Here is a 12,485-nt window from a genome sequence, read left to right as displayed (position 1 = left end):
TGATAACATTTATAGAGAATCTTGTATTTATTATTTCATGGTGGCCTCCCTATTTGGAAGTGATATTTGAAGAAAATCTAATTTTTCATTAGTAATTCAAGTTATTAACTTATTTTTCATTGGTGGAAGTTGAGGTGGACTTGTGGATCATTATGATAGTATTCAATGCAAAAAGGGGAGTTATTAGTGAAATCCCATTTCACAAGATTAAAAGTAGGAGATGGAGGATTGAGTTTCATAGTTGTAGGTTGAAAGACAAAGATTCAACTACATCTATAGCTCAAGTGTAAGATGAATTTTTTGTTGTTTCCACTCGCTTATTTTTTGATCTATATCAGACGAAAGATGTTTATTTGATGACGATGTGGTTATATGATGATTCACAACTACCAAGTAATTGGGGAGCTAGGTTGTTGTAGAAAAATGAGTAAGAAGGACATAATTTTTCCTAATTGTTCTTGTTTGCATGTAGACTAATTTTATATGAGATTTTTTAAAGATTTTGAGTCAAATCCTTATTTTATTTGTATATGTGCCTTGTGTGGATTTTCACCCTCTATCATAACACCACAATTGTAGCACTTCAAGAATCTCCAATAGTGAGAAATTCTCTACTTTCTAGCTCTGCATTGGGGTTTAGAAGAATTCCCTTCTCCCCTATTTACCACCCTTTTATTTAGCAGATTGCTTTTCCCATTTAGTTTTTCTCTTAGCCTTCTAAAAATTCTTGTGCCTCATCCAAAGAGTTCCATCTTGAGGAGGGCTAGCTCACTTCGAATGGATAGCTCACTTTGAGATGGAACCTAAGGTTCTTAGACTTATCTAGCTATTGCATGATCAATTCTTGTATAATCTTGAACTGATTATTCTTCGACCATAAAGCAGCATGAAACTTCACTTTTGTTGCTACAAATTTGACACTTCATAGCCCATCTTCCTCAAACCCCTCCATCTCAAAGTATATTTAGAATTCCTCAATCTAATCTATGCAACATTCGCAATTCAACTTTAATTTAAAATCAGTTATACCAATTTTAGCATTGTCCCTTTGTACACAACTATGATGACTCTTCCATAGAATTTATGCCTCCAACCTAGGCCCTTTGAACTTTAGGTTCTTCCTATTCCTCATTCCTCAAACTAGCCTCAAGGACTACCAACCTCTTGAGTAGTTCATCATCAATATTGCTTATTTGCCTTAAGCTTTGTAGTTTTACCAAATCCTCCTTTTGGCTATGGTGCTGCAATACACTCTGATGCATCTATCAATCAGAATTACCTAAGTATAACAAAAAGGATATAATAGTACAAGAAACACAAATCAAAGATCAAAATAGGGGAGAGAACTTCACACACACACTACAAAACTTATTTTTTTTACTTGTATAGATCATGCAACAACATGTTGATGGGAAAAGAACATATAACCTAGGTTGTATGGGTACACATACCCACATCCATGGGATGCATACCCAAGTGTCATACCCGAAGTACCAAGTATTAGTGGAAAGCATCATAGCTAAGGAACTTGATTAAGATTTCTGATTTTTGTTGTAGGTGTTTGTTTGTCATTTAGCTTGTTATTTATCAAGCTTAATTCAATATAGAATTATTTTAGAACATTAATTCAATACTAAATAATAGTAAACATTATCACTATTCAATTTAGAAGATTATCATTTGCAATATGTCATTGTTATATTATTTTGGTCTTCTTGTTCATGTTTAAAGTCTACACAAATATACTGCAAATCTGAAATTGGAAAAAATACATTACATTTGCAAACTTTATCACTATTCTTGTTTTGAGAAACCATTGTCATGACTTATATTTTCAAATTTTTTATAAATATTAAATTATATATATATATATATATATAATTTTGATGTACCTAAGTACACATGTCTCCTATTTTAAAAATAGTTGTACCCATACTAGTATTGGAATAGGTACCCTAAGTACCCAAGTACCCTATCCCCATGCAACCTTGCTTATTTAATACTTCAATCCAAAATCCTATAGCCAAATTCCCATTAAAACTTTAAGAGAATGCCTTAAATAAGCCTCCTACTACCTATTATGTAAACACTACTCCAAAATGCTACCAAATTAAATAGAACTTCAACTTTCTACTTTTAATAAAGAGAGACACTGAGGAAATGAATGTTTTCAAAATTACCCATCCAATAAACCACAACATGATAGAAACAGATTAAAACAACTTAGCTTTTGTTGAGTATGTCATATGCTCTTAGTTTCCTATATTTTTATCTACATCATGTCACAGAAATGGTGGATTGAATTGTGTGTCAATAGAATGTGATACTTTTGTTTGTGTTACAATAAATGCGAAACACCTGTGTGCTCACCATTTTCACCACTAACAAATTATGGACCTAATTAATCTTTACATTATATTGCCTTGAAATAGTAGCTAATAGTAGGAAGCTTTGACATTTGATCACGAACCCCTTTTTGTTTTAATTTTTCCATTATATCTAATTGTGAGATCTAACTGATACATTTCTTCATAAATAGAATAATACTTTATATTTATACAAGGACCAAAAGTACAATAAAGATTCTTAAGAAATCTTATGGAATCTTAAAGGAGGAAAATTATGCATTAGCAGTGCAAATCACAATTATTTCAGCAATATTTTTCAAAAAAATTATAATTCGTCAGAATATATAGTTACTTATCTTAAAATATATTGCATGAGGTTTTGATATGCATTTGCACAACTTGAACAACAATCATCAATCTTTCTAACTACCTCAATCTCATTCATCTTGCTAATTTCTTGTCACACAAAAATTGTATATAAGTAGACTCCTAACTACAATGTCAAACTCATCTCCTAATATTACCGATTCATCCCCTGCAATGCATTATTTGTGCTTATTCATGATTCAGGACTAATTCACTAGGGAATTGTTCTAAGGCACGTGCACTAGACTTTAGTGAGGAAACCCTTGAAAAATAAAGAAGCATCTGATAGTTGGGAAATGCCTACTTTTTATAATCTTGTTTTTATTTTTTTAAATCATTTTTAGACTTTGAGTTTGGCTGGGAAAGATAAAAATGGGTGCCTTGAAACTAAAAATAACATTGAAAGCCCTTGATACATTAAAAAAACTTATTTCATCTCATTATGAATCAAAAGACAAAAAACAACATTTTTCTTACTGAGCTTTCTTCTTGCTTGCCATTACACATATTAAATAATGATTATTTATCATGACATTAAAATTTGTGAATTCACATTGTAGTATTTTAATTGTTTTGGTAGTTTTTTTTAATCCTTTAGGGTACAAATATATTTATCTGATTTGTACATGTGTCAAAAAAACCAAATCAAGCAACAGAAACCAAAATAAAAATATAAACAAATTAGAAAATGTTGTAATGAAATATCAAAGACAAGGCATGTGAAATATAGCCATGTTTGGCATTTTTTATAGTCATATTTGGCAAGTCTTCACAAGAAGGAAATCATTTCAAGTTTTGGATATTGTCAGCATATAATACCTATAATGTTATGTTTGATAACATTGGTGATTTAGTGATGTATTAATTGTCCATATTAAGTTGGTTGCCACTCTTGGGTAGTTATGTGTCAGTTGGTTGATAGTTGTGTTACTTCTGGCAACCATCAAGTCCTTTAATATGTTGTGCATCATCAAGAAAAGTAGTATAGGATAGTCAAATGAATTGTAATTCTAGGGTTACCATCTCTAGTCTTTATCTTTGTAGTAAATTCATGAGCAAATCATTTAATAAGGATATATTTTAATCCTATATTTGGTATGTATTTCCATCTTTAGTATTGTTTCATGTATGTAACTTATTAGATATAGAAGTAGATAGTGGGAAGAAGATTCAACATTTTCATTTTATTTTTAAATTCCTACAATCAATATGCTAAATCCAGTAGTAGTCCAACATGCCCTCCCCATCCAGGATTTATGTGGGAGTTTGCATCCGATGTGGTGTGATGAAACTAAATTCAGATTCAGATGATCAAACTGGAGTTGCTCTTAAATATATTCATAAGTTATCCATTTTATGAAAGCCAATTGCATGATTTAATTAATTGTTTGATTTCCTTGAATTGTGACTCAATTATTAAAAAGAAAACCTTTGCTTAAATGCTTTTACAAACTGATTATTCTATAGACAATACAAATAGTCTAAAAATTTCCTTGTATAATTTCTTGCATTCATCTTTCAACAAAAAAAATTCAATTATATGTTTCTATAACTAAAACCATTTCATATGTAAATATTTTTTAGGCTTTTAAGCTCATAGATAAAGAAGTTGCATAGTTACATGATAATAATTTGAAGAAGTTACTACCAAAAAATAAACTCTATTTAGTGCTAGATCTAGATAACACAATGCTCAATTTTGCTCATTTTGTTGAAGTGCCATATGAAGAGGCGACATATGTCACATCAACTTACTTAAAGGGCATATCAAATGTTGAATCAACTATGCTAGTCAATCAGTTACCTGGATAATTTTTTAAATATCATTTTAGTCTTTGAAATGATTTCTTCTATAGTTGTAAGGACTCGTGCTTTAGTTACCTATTCATTTTCCTTGATTGCACCTTTCTATGTTTGTTAACAACTCTAATTACCTTTGTTGTTTATTATTAGTCTGTTCACTATTTATTTTCACTTGACTGCTGACTTAAGATTGCTTCCTTAGACTTATTTATTCTTATTCACTAGTACATGACTTGCAATTCTTTTTCATTCATGATAAGTGTTTCTTATCAAGGTGGTGCTATGACAATGTTTTTAGTCCGCTGATGTAAATTAAACAAATCTAATTTGATATCATTTTCCTCTTGAATGTTGATTGGTACGATCTAGATATTTGATTGTTGAAGAATAATACCAGTGGATTATTATCCTTCTTTCTCTTCTATGCTTTATCTCCGTTGAACATATTGATAAGAGATTTTATGTCCAAGGGCTTAGAATATTGGTAAAGAAAATATTTTAATGTTAAGCAATTAGAAGAGAAGAAAAAATCTTTCTTCTTTTTTGTTTTTTGGAGAATGGAGATAGAGAGTGGAATAGAAATTGATTCTTTTAGCAAGAATTTTCAAAATAGAGATGGCAAAGTTCCTCTGTCTCTTGCAGAAATTGTTAGTAAAGTCATCACTTGCAAAGGTAAGATACCATCTTTCATTCTGAAATCATTATTTCTTGTTGATTTTCATACCTCAAGATTCATGGGTTTTCTAATGAATTTGTCCTATTGTTGTTCTTTCTCTAGATTGTTTAGTTGTGGTAGCATGGAGGGATAAGGAGTTGTTGATAATATAAGATGTTTAGGCTGAGACTTTTTTAATGATCCCTGATATTCTTATTAGGCTAATAATGGTTTAACTAAGGTTCTAAATTTTGTCTTGGAAAATCTTATAGTTCTTGAACCTTTCTTTTTCATTTTGTTTTTTATTGAACCCTATTACACCTTACAACCGCGTTGAGTAGAATTCAAGATTTTTTCCATACAGAGTGTAAATATGATGTAAATATTTTCTTTTCTTGATTATATTTTCTATTCTGCCACATATTTCCAATTTTTTTGACAAAATTAATTGAGTTAAAGTTTCAATCGATGTCATTCAACACATTCACATCTCAGTTGCTATAATGGGTTTGAACTTGTCTAATAATGGAATTACAGGGACAAGAAATTTGGGTGCATTTTCATTCTTGGGGTTGAAGCATGTTGGATCAAGTTTTTTGGTAGACTTTTGTTTTGTCCTCCCAAAAAATAGTCTCTTAGGTCATGGCAGGAATTGGCATAGTTCAACATGTCCTCTGTACATCCATCGTACATGATCTTTGCATGCTCTTGACATTGGTATTATTATGGTGATTACATTTCATCATTATAGCAAGTGACTCTATTTTTGCAATGCATGTAAGCTAGTATCAATTATTGCAAAGACTATGAAAAGAAAAAATGGATGGTTTGATGTGATTTTTTAATGGGGTTTGATGTTATTATTTAATGCAAAGGTCTATTTTCTTAACATAAATTGCATAAACATTTGTATCTTTTTCTGAGAAGTTAGCACAAGAAACAATACTTATGTGTGGTCAAAGTACTCCAAATTAGATTATTGTTTTTCATAATAGCTAAAATATATGTTCTTTGAGAAGAGTTTATCATGTTATAGTGACCATGATAATGGTAGATCTAATGTTGGGAAGACAACTTTGTCATTTTTTTGCATTATTCTTTAAAGGGTATTAGCTCAATGGAAGAGCACCTACTTTATAAGTAGGAGGATGGTGGTTCAATTCCATCATGCCCTAATATGACTAAATTAATGATTGAATAAACTACCAAATAAACTATCAAATAAACTACCAAATATATTACCAAGTATACTACCATATATACTACCAAATAGACTACCAAATATACAACCAAATATACTACCATATATACTACCCAAAAAACTACCAAATCACCAAATATACTACCTTATATACTACCCAAAAAATTGCCAAATATATTACTAAATAAATTGCCAAAATGACCAAATAAACTACCATATAAACTAACTAGTAACAACAATAAATGATTAAAATAGTTTAGTTATAAATTTGGTTGGGAGATAAATGTTTGGTAATTAACTACCATTGGTTGTGTGATCAAAATTCATCAAGTTCATTTAGTAATATATTGTTATTTTTGTACTAGTGAATAGGTCCACAAAAGTTTGTATGAACTAGCTCCAAAACTTCTTCTGAATGATCACTCTTGCTTTTGAAACTTCTTTTGCCCATCTTATCAATTTGACAATTTTCGCATAAGCCCATATCGTGTTTCTTCAAACTAGGAATACCTCTCACTCTTTTTGTTTTGCTTATCTTGATTAGATTATCAAAGTTTACATGACATAATCTTTTACTCCATAGCTAGCTTTCTTCTATTTGAGCAATGAAACATGAACTTTCACTAAGATCTAGGTAGAATAGATTACCTTTGGTTTGTTTACCAAACCCAACTAGATTTCATTTTTTATCCATTAGCTTGGACATCCCATTCATGAATTCTACCTTGAATCTTATATTATTCAACTATGCCACACTCAGTAGATTATGTTTTATTCCTTCAACCCAATAAACAATATCACATCTAAGTTCATTGGTTAGTGAGATACAATATTTTTCCTTTATGCAACAAGGTTCATTGTTTCCAAATCTCACACTTCCACCATCATAATGTTCCATATGTTCAAACTTTGTTTTGTCACCAGTCATATGATATGAGCAACCACTATCAATAATCCATGTATCACTTTTGCTAACATGAGAGATAAGTGCCATTTTATCTCCTTCATCATTAGATTCATCTTTTTTAACAATATAGACCATTTCATCATCTTCACTACTATTTGGATCTTTAGCCGTAAAACAATATTTCTTACCATTATCCTTGTAGTGCTTGAAGTTCTTGAAATCCTTCTTGTCTTTGTATTTGTTGTGCTTCTTTCCATCTTTGTCTTCTCTATTTGGGCATCTTGCAACAATGTGTCCAACTTCTTCACAAGAGAAATAGAGCAAAGGGATTTTACCTTTGTACTTTCCTTTGCCTTTGGGATAACTTCTTGCAAGTAATGCTTCAATAGCTTCAAGATCACTATTAGAATGATCTTCCTCTTCACTTTCAGATTGTTTTCTATTTGATCTTTTAGCTTTCTCCTTGAGTGATACCTTGTCTTCAAATGCAGACTCAAGATTTATAAAACTAGGAGTATAATTATCATAGTTATCTAGTTCAAATGTAGCCAATCTTCCAACTAGAGCATTCAAATTTATCTTGTTATTTGGATCACATCTCATTTCTTGAATAGTAGACACTCTAATTGCATATATAAGAAGAAGGATTTTGAGTACCTTGCTTACCACTGTCACATCTTCAATTTTTCCTCCAGAGGCTTTGATAGCACTAACACTATCTTTGATTCTCTCAACATATTTTGAAATGTTTTCATCATCTATCATCTTCATCTGACCAAACTGAACTCTCAAGCTTTTTGCCTTGGCTCTTTTCACATTATCATCACCTCCATAGATATCCTTTAGTTTGATCCACATGTCATGAGTAGTAGCACATCCTTTGACCTCATCAAATTCAACATAGTTAAGAATTGATACAATGCCAATCATCATGATGTTATGAATTTTTTTCAGCAATTTGTTCCATAGTCAATTTTCCATTAGGATCTTTGTAAATTTTTTTTAGATATTTCAAACTTGAATCACTAATAGTTGCCAAGTGCAATTTCATAAGTCCTTGTCATGCCTCAAAGTTATCTTTTTTCAACTTGGGAATCTCTCTTTTGTAAGACATCCTGATCTTTAGCTTAGGTCCTTGAAATCTTTGCTACAAGAACCAAGAAGCTCTAATACCAATTGTTGGAAATACAAGAGGAGTAACTGAGAGGGGAGGGGTGAATCGGTTAACATTAAAATAAATCCTAGATCCCTTAGATGTCAGTATAGAACATTAAATCTACTAAAAATACTAATACTTGACAAACATATAGGCACTTAGTTAATACTAATAATATGTTGTGACTCAAAAAATGCAAATCTTAAGATATTATCTATGATTAACCTTACTTTACTTAGCTGTATAGACATAAAAGAAATAGCATGAACACAAGTGACTATTGGAAATATAACAAGAGTAACTAAGAAGGGAGGGGTGAATTAGTTACTACAAAAATAAATAATAGATCCCTTAGATTTCAATACAAAAGGTAAATAGATAACTAAATATTGTTGAAGCTAAGTAAATGCATAGAATGTTGTAACTTGGTAGTAATTGGATTAGCTCAGTAAATGATTAGTACATAAACTTTTAGATGTTATTTGTAATAACCATTACTTTAACTTAGTTGTAAACACATAAAAAAAATAGCATGAACACATTTGACACCAAGATTTAACATGGAAACCTAATTTGGGAAAAACCACCAATTCCAACTAGTTATTGTTTTTCACTTTTTTGAAGTGGTTACAAAACACACTGTTAGGTGTGACCCTGTTAGAGGATTTAATCACCCTATTAGGAATGGCCTTGTTAGAGATCTTGAGAAAAATTCAATGGAATTGCCACCTTGTTAGAGGATTTGCAAATAGTTGTTAAGCAAACTCTGTTATGAGATTTAGATCACTGCTTCAATGGTTAGAGAGTAACAATGAGATGACCCAATTTGAATGCAACTAATTTTTTGATTATAGATCTTTGTTCGAGCTTGTACTTGATCCTTCATAATTGAATATATTTTTGCTGCTCCACAAGGATATTCTAGTTATCCTTCAAATTTGCTTCCTCTTCTCATTATTAAATCTTCAATCACATCATCATCTCTTGCACTTTCACACACATTGAAATCACAACTTGACCTTATACCTATATCTTCCACTTTGTCAAGTCACCTCAAATACAACTTAGAATAATCAATATTTGTCACCTTAGTTGGCTAGAATTAATAGATAAATCAATTAAGCTTAGTAGAAAAAAATAAGAAAATCCTTTGATAGCTGACCCAAATCAATAGAAACTAACTTAGAAATGATTTCCTTTGTTAACCAACAAAAGCTTAGTTAACACTGCAAACTTTCAAAAATTCTTTGGCAATTGAGTGAGCTCGGTTAGCATTAGTTCCATCCAACTTTCCTCTATTGATTGAGTGAGCTCAGTTAACACTCACTTTCTACAACTTTTCCTTCGATGCCCGAGTGAACTTAGTAGACATTGCCTTCTAAACTAGACAAACACAAGAATGCTCGATAGACACTAAGAACTGTCTTCACTGCCCGAGTGAGCTTGATATATATTGACTAATAATGATATGACATTTGTGTAACATCAAAGAAAACACATAATTAACCAATTGTATCCAACAATCTCTCTCTTTGGCATTGATGGCAACACAACATGTCATAACACAATAAATTTTTGAATTTTAGATTTGAGAACTCCCTCTATCAATATGAGCTCTTCCTTTCATTTGATTCTATTTGCAACAGCTATTACTAAGTTCATTCAAAATATTCTCCCTCTTTTAGCAAACTTCTTTGGAAAACTTCTCCCTCTCTAGTTCCTTACTTTGTTCTGGTTCCAAAAATTTCTCAAAGATATGATAGTAAACTTCTCCCTCTTTGACAACACATGCCAAAGATAATAATTTTGTAAATACCAATGTACCTTAAGTACTAATTTATCTACAATATGCCCTTGCAAATTCTGCACCAACTTTATTGATCTTCAATAGGTTTTGGTTGATGCATTCACTAAACTTCATTTAGTGAATTTCAGATAGGGGAATTACCCCTAGCTTACCTAGTAGATACATAAATACATCCTTAGGTAATGACTTGGTGAATATGTCTACAATCTATTCTTTTGTATTCACATTGTTAGAATTGCTTCAGAATAACTAAGAGTGGGGGGGGTGAATCAGTTATTCAAGGTCCAAATGTCTTGTTCAAACTTTTCACTAAGTGTAGTGAACCAATTCAACCATTCATTCATCCAAGCTTTAACTTATCTAATCAGCAAGTTATTGTAAATCAACATGTAAGTATAACACATAAGAAATCAACACATGAGATAGTGATCCTTGTTAGAGGATTTAACCATCCTGTTAGAAGTGGGCTTGGTTAAAGGCTTTTAGAACATTCACTTGGAATGTCACCCTGTTAAAGGATTTACAAATGGCTATTAGGCCAACCTAAGTCTATAGGATTTTCAGATCTAATACAATTTTTAGAGAGTATTAGAAAATCTTGATCTGACTACAATATACAACTCATCGTGCAGTTCTTAGATCACTTCTCAGCTCATACCCTTGCTTGGCCTTCAATCTCTACAACTTTTGAAAACTTTCCCTCCTTTCAAGCTTTGTCCCCTTGAGTCTCCACACTCAATGTACCAGTGCAATCATCTTTTCATGACCACTTGTAGAAGTAGAGCCTATGTGCTCTTCCTTCTCCTAGATGTCACCTCCTTGACACCCTTTCAACCACTTCATAGATTTGGCTCTACATCAGCAACAATATTAGTAGCTCTTTGCTTCTTAGTCTATGAATTCTTAAATAGAAGTCTTGGAGTACCACTTCTCACTTGATCTTTCCATTTTCCAATTTCAATTCACATGGATTAGGTAGGATTCATTGCATCTAACCCATATTTTGTTTCCTCTAAAAAATTCTTGAATAACCCTTTAGAATTTGCCCAAAAATGGTTTACATAGGATTCTGTGCCAACAACTCATCATCCTTATCCTCCAACTCATTCAAAAAATTCAATGTAACCACTATGTCAGCTTAGATTTGGTGAATCTTCATCATTTGAAATAATGCAGCAACTCAACACTATTGAAATACTGGTGCTCGGCACATACTGTGTTACTCGGCATCAACTGTGTTTTTTCTTGATGCTTGGCACCTAAAGATCACTTGGCACCAATTGAAAATGTTTTGATGCTCAACACCTGATCTTTACTTGACACACACTAAAATTTCCTATTACTCGGCTCCAACTGAGAATTTTCTCTACTTCAACTAACTTTCTCAGCACCTACTAATGATCTTAGTTTAATCTTTGCAATCAACCTTATTAAACCTTCTTCCTCCAATGTTTCTAAGTGTAACCAACCTTTGTATCTTTGAGTATGTCATCAATACATTACTTAACCATTGTCTTAACTGATCTTTGCACTTCATTACAACATCATAACTCAACCTTTTCCTTAGGTGCTCTTGTTACATCTTGTTGATCAAATCCTCTTCATCAATCAACTAAGTGATTGTACTTGGATATTATAAGAAAATATCATCCCTAAAAATAGTAGGTTTAACATCAATGACAAAAAAATGATTGAAAACATTCTTTTACAACAATCTTCCTCATTGATCTTCAACAACAATGAGTTTTTTCAATCAAATTTCCAACAATCTCCCTCTTTGGCATTGATGGCAAACCAAACTGATCAACCATCAGACTAAACCATTCAAACACAAGCTCGCTAGGTTGGAACAGTAAGTAAAATGCCAAAAAGTAAATTGTAACATCACATCTCCTTCTACTATTCTGATTGCTCCATTTCAACTTCTCACTCTTTGCTGTTGTATCCTTGTTCTTTGTCTTTCTCCCTCTGTAATGCTCATCTTTTTCTGTTCTGATCAACCTCTAAAATCTCCCTCTATCTTTATTTTAGTTGTCTACTTCTCCCTCTCTTTTTTTCTTTTTTTTATCCTTTATCTTCAACATTTGTTGATCAGTTGTTTACTTCTCCCTCTTTGACAATAAAAACAAAGACATATTAGCATCTTAATATGTAGATGTAGCTCTTATAGGTTCATTTAATTTCTCCCTCTATCACCTTGCTTGTGACTGATTTAGAATTTTAGCACTTCTACTACTTTAGG

The sequence above is a fragment of the Cupressus sempervirens genome, chromosome 8 (assembly GCF_028749045.1).
Source record: "Cupressus sempervirens isolate cs-2001-9-10 chromosome 8, ASM2874904v1, whole genome shotgun sequence".
In the NCBI taxonomy this organism is placed as follows: Eukaryota; Viridiplantae; Streptophyta; class Pinopsida; order Cupressales; family Cupressaceae; genus Cupressus; species Cupressus sempervirens.
The sequence above is the reverse complement of the archived record's forward strand: the minus strand, read 5'-3'. Positions refer to the sequence as shown.